Genomic DNA, 7994 nt, shown 5'->3' with positions numbered 1-7994 from the left:
GTCCTAAGACATGAAGCCTGAGCCGGGCCATGCCACTTAGTGTTGGGGCCAGAGACTGCATTTTGACCCTTCTATATTTAGCAGGATGGACACAGCATCTATCCGAGATGCAGCTTGTACAGGCCAAAACTTAACACCAAAGTGGGATATTTTTGTGACTCATTTGATTTGCTAATCTGAAACAGATTTACCATGTCTTATTTAATAGGGAACAGCCTTTAAAGCTATTAAATGAATGAATTACTGATTTAGCGCTGGCTGTTTGATTCTGAGCAACTGTTTTGAAATGGCTGGCAAAAACAGCATGTCCAGTTTTGCTGCAAGAGCTGCAATCAGCTTAGCTATTGCTCTCTTCTCCTGTCCCCACTCCCTCCATTACTTCATCTTAGGGCCACTCGCCTGGTCTTTGTCAAATGATGCCTAAAGCGACCCCTTAACCACACTGTAATATAAAATTGCTGTTTGCATCCTCTCTCCTCTATAGCATCCTCTTCTTTAAAACTTCTGTAAGAAATGAAGCAATCTCCACCTTCTCTGCCTGAACCCAGGGCAGGGGAGAAAACTGAGGTATTTGTTTCATAGTTGTTTGTATTTTACACCCAGGAGCCCAAGACCATGAACATGCTCCCAGGTGGTCCCAGGCCTGTTGGTGCGGTCAGCTCTGAGTACACAGTGCCAGCCAGCAAAATTACTTTGTGCTCCCTTGACTGTGGGTTCAAAGCTGTAAGAACAGCATTTATAACCAAAAACTTTAGCAAACAGCTGTAGCCATCTGACTGATTGCAAGTGATACATGTCATTTAGGGTCTTGCAGAACCAGACTTTCTTTTAGTTAATTGCTTGGCTGTGTTATTGCTATGTAAATGTGTGCTCAGGGCAAAAGGACATATAGTTTCAAGTGCATTTTCAAGCTGAGGGCACATGTCATTGCTACATTAGGAAGATTAGACGACAATCAGGCTTTTACCAGCTCTTCCTTATCAGACATAAGTGAGGACAGAGTGCTTAGGTGCTCTTCAAACTGATAGGCACTGGCCAGCCTGTTTTGCTTGAATTCAAGCCATCTTAGCCCCGTGGGTTCAAAAGTTCAGCTGAGATATGAGTTGGATATTCCTTCAGAGAGGCTGTGAAAAAGAGAGTGGGAAGGATTCTGGTACACACACATATTTGTGCCTGTGTATTTGTGTGTATAGCAATGCCTCGGCCAGATCGAGTGGGAGGAACAGGGGAGGGGGAGGGAAGTACTTTCCAGATTTCTAGCTAGTAGAGAAACGTCTTTAAAAATATAGTAACTAAAGTTGGGGACTAAAGGGAGAGAGGTGAGCACTTGTATTTCAGTTTTGGAGCAATTTTGCTCAGCCAAATAATGACCACAGAGAATCAAAAAGACATCAGATTGCATTTGGTGCCTTCTGCCCTGGTCAGTACAGGAGTTGCACACATGTTGGCTGATGTGACCTGCACGAAAGTGTTTGGAATCAGGAGGTTGTCGGGGGGTTTCCAAGTCCTGTGATCTCTTGATCCAAATACCCTAACTTATTGGAGTACACACTCATACCCAGCACATCCCTGGTCACACAAGTCTACAAAGTCTGTTTTACATAAATGACTTGAAGCCTCCCAGCTTGCCACACGTTGCTTGTGCAGCCCCCAGATTAATTCAATTTGAACATCCCTAATGCTGTGCCTCTACAGTGGATGTGTGCAGGGTTTTCCTCGTAATGCTCAAGTATATAGAATCCCCATTTCCTAGTACATGAAAGCAGCTTTTATGAAAAGACATTTACAACTTCAAAGATCGTCTTTGAACTTTGCATTGAATTAGCAGAAGTAGGGACAGCAGTTGCAAGTAATGGTCAAATTCTCCCCAGTCAGTGAATGGGGATGGAGAGTCTTGGCACCCCAAGGTGTTGGCTAGGCAGACTGAGGGAGGATTACAGCTTCAAGAAGTTGTAGATGACCAACTGTAGGCATCAGTTGGGCTCTGTTAAGTTCTCTACCCATGTAATGCTTCAGATACTGAAATAGTGACCTGTGTAACTTGTCTTGTTGTAGGTCATTTTGGGAAGAAAAATAAAGATGCTGCTTCAAGGAGAAATGAGTAAGGGTAGTTGTTAATGCTGAAGGCAGTACTTTCTAAAATGGTTTCCTTTAGTGAAAGTAAACCCTTTCTGATAAATGCAAAGTTTCTTGTTGGGAATGGGATGGAGAAGGCCACCTACCTCTGAGAGAGCTGAGAAAAGTTCCCCCCTCATTTACAACCTTGCAGCATTTCATTTCTCCTGCCTCTGACTGCTCTATAGGGTTACAGCACTGCTTTTAGTTCACAGTTAAAACAGGTCTCTCTACTTCCTTGCCTGCTCATAGTTGACCATGAAAAGAATCAACATGAATAAAAAAAGAATAATATTTCATGCCAGCTCAGTAAAGCTACATCTGTAAGGGAACTTATCGTGTTTGTCTGTATGTTTAGTGTAGATCCCTAAAGAAACAAGCTCTATACAACTGTACATAAGGTGTGTACATGTGTGTTTAACAGGTGGACATGTCTGAAGAGTGCAATATTCCTCCAGTAGGACTAAATAAATTTGTGCAAAGGGCTATCAGGTACCCATAAACTAAATTCTTTAATCTCCCGGCAGCCTCAGATAGCTTTCTCTTTAGCCCATTGGGCAAACAAGAGGGCAGGTGTGTTGCTGGTCACCACGCATGTCATGCTGGGGCCATCAGCAAGCACAGGGCTCTTCATAGGCCATGGTGCATGGCGCTGTACCACTTCTTCTGCCCAGTGGCAAGCAGGTGACAAAGCAGTGAAACACAAAGAACCCATCAGAGTAGACAACTTGAGACTACTGAGGGTAGTGAAACACTGGAACAGGTTGCCCAGAGAGGTGGTAAATGCCCCATCCCTGGAAACATTCAAGACATTACCAGATGTGGGTCTGAGTAACCCGATCTTGTTAAAGGTGTCCCTGTTCACTGCAGGGGGGTTGGATTAGATGACCTCTAGGGGTCCCTTCCAACCCAAAGCATTCTATTCTATGATTCTACATCAGGACAGATAATTAGCAGCAATGCATTACACTGATTGTAGTGAATGTGCAAGCTGAATTCACCTGAATGTCTTTATGTCAAAACACGAGTACCACTGAGATCTTTAAAGCTCCTGTAGGGTTGCCACCAAAGCAGGAAGCCCTTTTCTTTGCCACTCAGTGTGCGTGAAACCACTGTCATCCTGGGAAGAGGAGTTGCTCTAGATCCTAACTGAAACCCCAGCTGGGATTTCTTCCCTTTTGTCTTATTCTGTGCAAGTTTCACAGAGTCCCTGCTGGCTTAATCTTTGCACAAAAGATAGCTTTCAAAATGGAGGCTCTCTTCATGAGTTTTTGGTGTGAGAGACAGGTTTTAATCTAGAAATTGCAATTGGAGCCTTTTCTGTTTGGAGGAGGAGTGGAAATATGCAGCAAGTCCCAATTCCCCCTCCAACTGTAGCAGGGATATGAAACTATCTCCCCGCCTTCACAATGACATCTGTGAGCTGCAGAACCAAATTCTTCCTTATTCCTGTCTGGCTTGATGAACTTTCGTTATTTTTACAAAAGGCATTAGCTCCAACTGGAAAAATTGCAAGCAGAATGTTGTGCAATGGGTATATAACCACCCTGTAGGCTGTGGTTAACATATTTTCCTGGTAAGCAGAAGAGCTGTGCTCAAATACAACTGAGTAAGTATGGCATCTGCAACCAAGTCCCTCAGATGCCTCCATTATCTGTGAGTTACGGACTGTGAGGCGGTACTAGAGAAAGCACTCGCTGACCATAGGTATTCATCTCTCAGAGAGAACTCACAGCCAAAAACCTTATGTGGAAATAAACATAAAATCTATTTTAGACCTTGTCTCTCTTGGCTTTTTCTCTTGGCTAGCTTTAATATTTACCACTCATCATGTTGACTTCTCAGAAACCCTGTTCTTAGGCACTTAGTTGCCTGCATGCATTGGACCGAAAGCCTGAGTGGCGAACACGGGGCTGGGCAGCCCTGGCACTCGGCAGCTGAGTCCTGTTGTGAATTTAGCTCATAGATTCCACCGCAATTAACAGAACTTCCTGAAAAAATGTTTCCTGCGGTAAAATGCTACACCAAAAACCTCCTGAAGGGAGATACCTATTCAAAGCGAAACAAGACAAAAAAGCTCCCATTCCCTCCATTCATCAAATGAACTTACAGATAAACCCTGGTCTTCTAAAATATATTAAAAAAATCTACTTCCTTTGCAAATGGCAGGAAGTTTGTATTGCAGGACCAACTAAATGACTCACCTATGCTTTTACTGAATCAGATAAAAGTGCCAAAACCAGCTTCCAAACTGGAAATAAGTACTTATGTGGGGATATAAATAATATCAGGCAAATCTCAGACAAGGGCATGTGAATCTGCAATCTGTACTATTATTTATTTTTATTTTTTATTGAGGTCAGTGCCCTTGGTTCAAAGCTGCATTGAATAATTTTTGGAAGGACAACTGATCCGTATGGCTACATGTCAGCATCATCAAGGGATCCAAAAGCAACAAGAAAAGGCTGTAGTAGAAAAAAATTCCCAGTGGATGGGGTGTGATATTTGATGGGTCACACAGGGAATTCTTTTGACATGACCCAGCAAATGTCAAGTATATTTTTCATAAAACATGTAGCTTAATCCAAAATTATCCCTGCTGTATTGTTAGTGAGAACAAGGGAACACCCAGTTACTTTCTCAGTGACTAATAATATTACCACTGCCTAAATGTAAACAGCATGCAGAGACCTTTCTAAAGAAATGCACAATATTTTTTGCAAAAAAATAATGCTGTGGTCTTACTTTATTCAAGTCTTTTCCCTTCTTGGCTGCTACAGCTCAGCCACTGACATTTCCTGTGTTAATGCAGGCATGGCAAGAAATATAATGTCAAAGGAAAGAAGAAAGTCTCATAATTAAAATCTGTTTCCATAGCACTGAAATAGATGGAGTTGCTATCCTTCAGTGGACTTTGGATCAGGTCTCTAGTCTGGTGGTTCTTCATTTGCACTGGCCTTTCCCCTGGAGCCTTGTAAGCATTGATCAGTTAATGGCTTTAAAGTGCTATTTAAATGCTGACATATTGTTACTGCCAGGTATCGGAACACATCGGGAGGTTTCTGCTCAGCACATACGATTCATCTTTCTCTAGCATGGAAGCATGCCACTTCCCTTCTTCGTGCATATGTGTCTTTGTGTGTGAGTATACCTACAGTAACCCAGTTTAGTAGAACAAAATAAAACAGTAAATCAAGGACTTGTTTACTTTACTGTTAAAAATCTGAGAGACCTATGTTGCGATCTCAAGTGAAAGCCATAGACCTCACTGGAGGGGGATGATGCTTTCAGAATAGTTTGAATAGCCCATTCACTGGTACAGGAGTGGACAACTGTGTCTGGGCGGCCACCACCTGTAGAGATGCTCTTTGGAAAAGGACAAGCACATGCCAGCTGCATAAAGCTGTTTTATTAAATAAAACAATATTTACAGTAGAAGCACTCATTAGATTTTTCAGTGGGCCCATGGGGGTGGCAACGTGTCTTTTCTCCCTAGAACAGTGGTTCCTAAAGTACACGTCTGTACATGCACAGATACTGGTACAGGTGCCGCTCAACTGCTATGGGAATGTGGTGTCAGCAGTCACGCAGCCCAGCACAGGGTGAAAGCTCATGAAGGCAGCAGCTTGTTGCACTGTCAGCAGCACCACCCTGCCAAATTAAGTCTTGAAATTCCTGTTTTCCCTACCTGAATTCTAAGTAGACTTTTTCCAAGCCGAGAGGAATGATGTTCCCCAAGCTCTCAGCTGTGCTCCTTTCTGGCACAAGGAAGGATTTGGCTCTCCAAGTACAAACTTTAGCAATTACATCTTCACATAGTAAAATACTTCCTAACTTGGATTTGTGGAATGACTTCATTTTCTTTTGCAATCCACCAATCACCCTCAAAAGACACTGTAAATCACCATGTTATTCTCAGTCATAGCTAGCAAAATAGCTGGGAAGAGTGCTTGAGCTAGTGAAGGCTCAGTCTGGGTGCACACATTCCCAGGCTTTCCTACTCACATGGACTAGCAGCTACTGACTCCTGGGGGCTTCTACCTGCCTGTCTCCAACATTTTTGAGGGTCCAACACTACAGGTGATTTAAATAATAAACAAACTGCAGAGGTCAAAGCAAAAGAAAACACCTCATTCCAGTTCTCCAGTTCATTCCAGACTCAGTACTTGTTTTTACTGCAAAAGTCTGCATTTCGTGCACAGGGAACAGTTCCATTTGAACCTCTGGAGATTTCAGCCCCTTCCCCAAAAAGCAGCCAAGCACAGCAGACTGAAAAACTGCTTGAGGATGGGCCAAACCACACAGATCAGACACTCACCCAGATCTGTTTTCCGAAGGTCTGAATGTTTCTCAGCTAAGATTTTGTTTCACAGTCAGATGAAGGAAGGATTAATCCCCTGGAAAACTAGTCAAGTCCATCTTCTTGTTCTAGCATTTGCACTTGTTCCATAACTTTAGGAGCGACTGAGCTAGACAGATCTTCCATAACAAACATAGCAAGCCAGTGATTTGATGACATAATTTTGGAGATACGACTTCAAAATAGGCTCAGTTGCAAATTATATTATTTGTGATGGTTTTATTGGTTTCCTGTTTAAACCCTCACAGTTTAAAGTGAGGATGAAAAAGGTTAGACCTTTTATGATTATAAAACAAAGAAAGCATGCACAGAGCAGCGCTGTGTCTTAGAATGAGAAATGCTTCTCTTGTGTTGTTTTAGAAATACTTTTCATCCCTGCAGACATTAACTAATCAAAGGTAAAAAAAGAAACCAACAACATGTTAAGAAATTTCTTCTCTAGTACACTTAGAAATATTTCAGAGTTATTGTTGCACAACATGGTCTCCTGCCATTTCCTGGTGAAAGAGGAACCAGATTTCCTGGGTTCTTTTTCCAAAGGCAGTACATTCTGGCTCAGGTGCAGAAGCTGGGTTAGGAGGAGCTGATACGCATTTGAACAGCAGCAAGCTTTTATAGACTGGACTTAAAAAGCTTATTGTATAGCTGAGAAAACAGGGACAGAGAGTTTAACAGAGTTTCAGGAATTACTGATTTCCTCTTCAGGCCACTGCATGAGGGAATATGGTAACATGCTGTGGATTTCATCAGTTTGGGTCACAACCCCCTGCCATAAAAGTGATGTTGTTAAGAGAAATCACACACATGGGGTAAGTGTGCTTTAAAGAAGAGCCACAGAAAAAGCAGCTCAGGCTGTCACAGCCGCTTAGCGGGTGGCTACACGCAGAACTGTGTATATAGAGATGTTCTTTACTCAGCAGGCTAGGGCCTCTTTTTGGAATAAACGATTAGCTGCGCTTCTTGCCAAAGGGCTGTTTGCTGGGAAACTCACACAGCACTTACAGCACCCGCTGCACCCTCTGAACTTCATCAGAAATGTGTGAAGACGTTACTTTGTTTCTACTGCAATCACAGTTCCTTCCTAGTGGTCACGTTAATACATGAGGATGAGATTTTGCAATTCAGGATCTGGCAGGCAGACTTATTTTTATATAGTAGCACATAGGTCCGCACGATTTTGACCACCTGTGCCAGGAGCCCGCTGTCGCAGTCCTTTGCTCAGCCTTTCCCAAGACTCGCAGTCTCTCGCTCCTTGGGCAAACCCCTCGCACGCACTCGTGTTTCCTCACCAAACCGTGTAAAACCCCTTCTTCCCAGTACAGTAACGCTTCGGGAAAGCGGGGCGGCAGGTTTCAGCCGTTTACTGCTCCCAAAGCTTGCCCGGAGAGGGGATGTCTGAGGTGAGCCTCCCGCCCGCTGGGCTGCGCGCCTGGAGAAAGGGGGCACCCAGGTTTGCGGGTCTGTGCCGGGGCTCCCGGCTGATATTTAGGGACCCTGTGTAGACCGGGGACCCGGGGTG

The sequence above is a fragment of the Egretta garzetta genome, unplaced genomic scaffold (assembly GCF_000687185.1).
Source record: "Egretta garzetta isolate BGI_Z169 unplaced genomic scaffold, ASM68718v1 scaffold50, whole genome shotgun sequence".
NCBI lineage: Eukaryota > Metazoa > Chordata > Aves > Pelecaniformes > Ardeidae > Egretta > Egretta garzetta.
Note: the sequence above shows the minus strand (reverse complement) of the source record.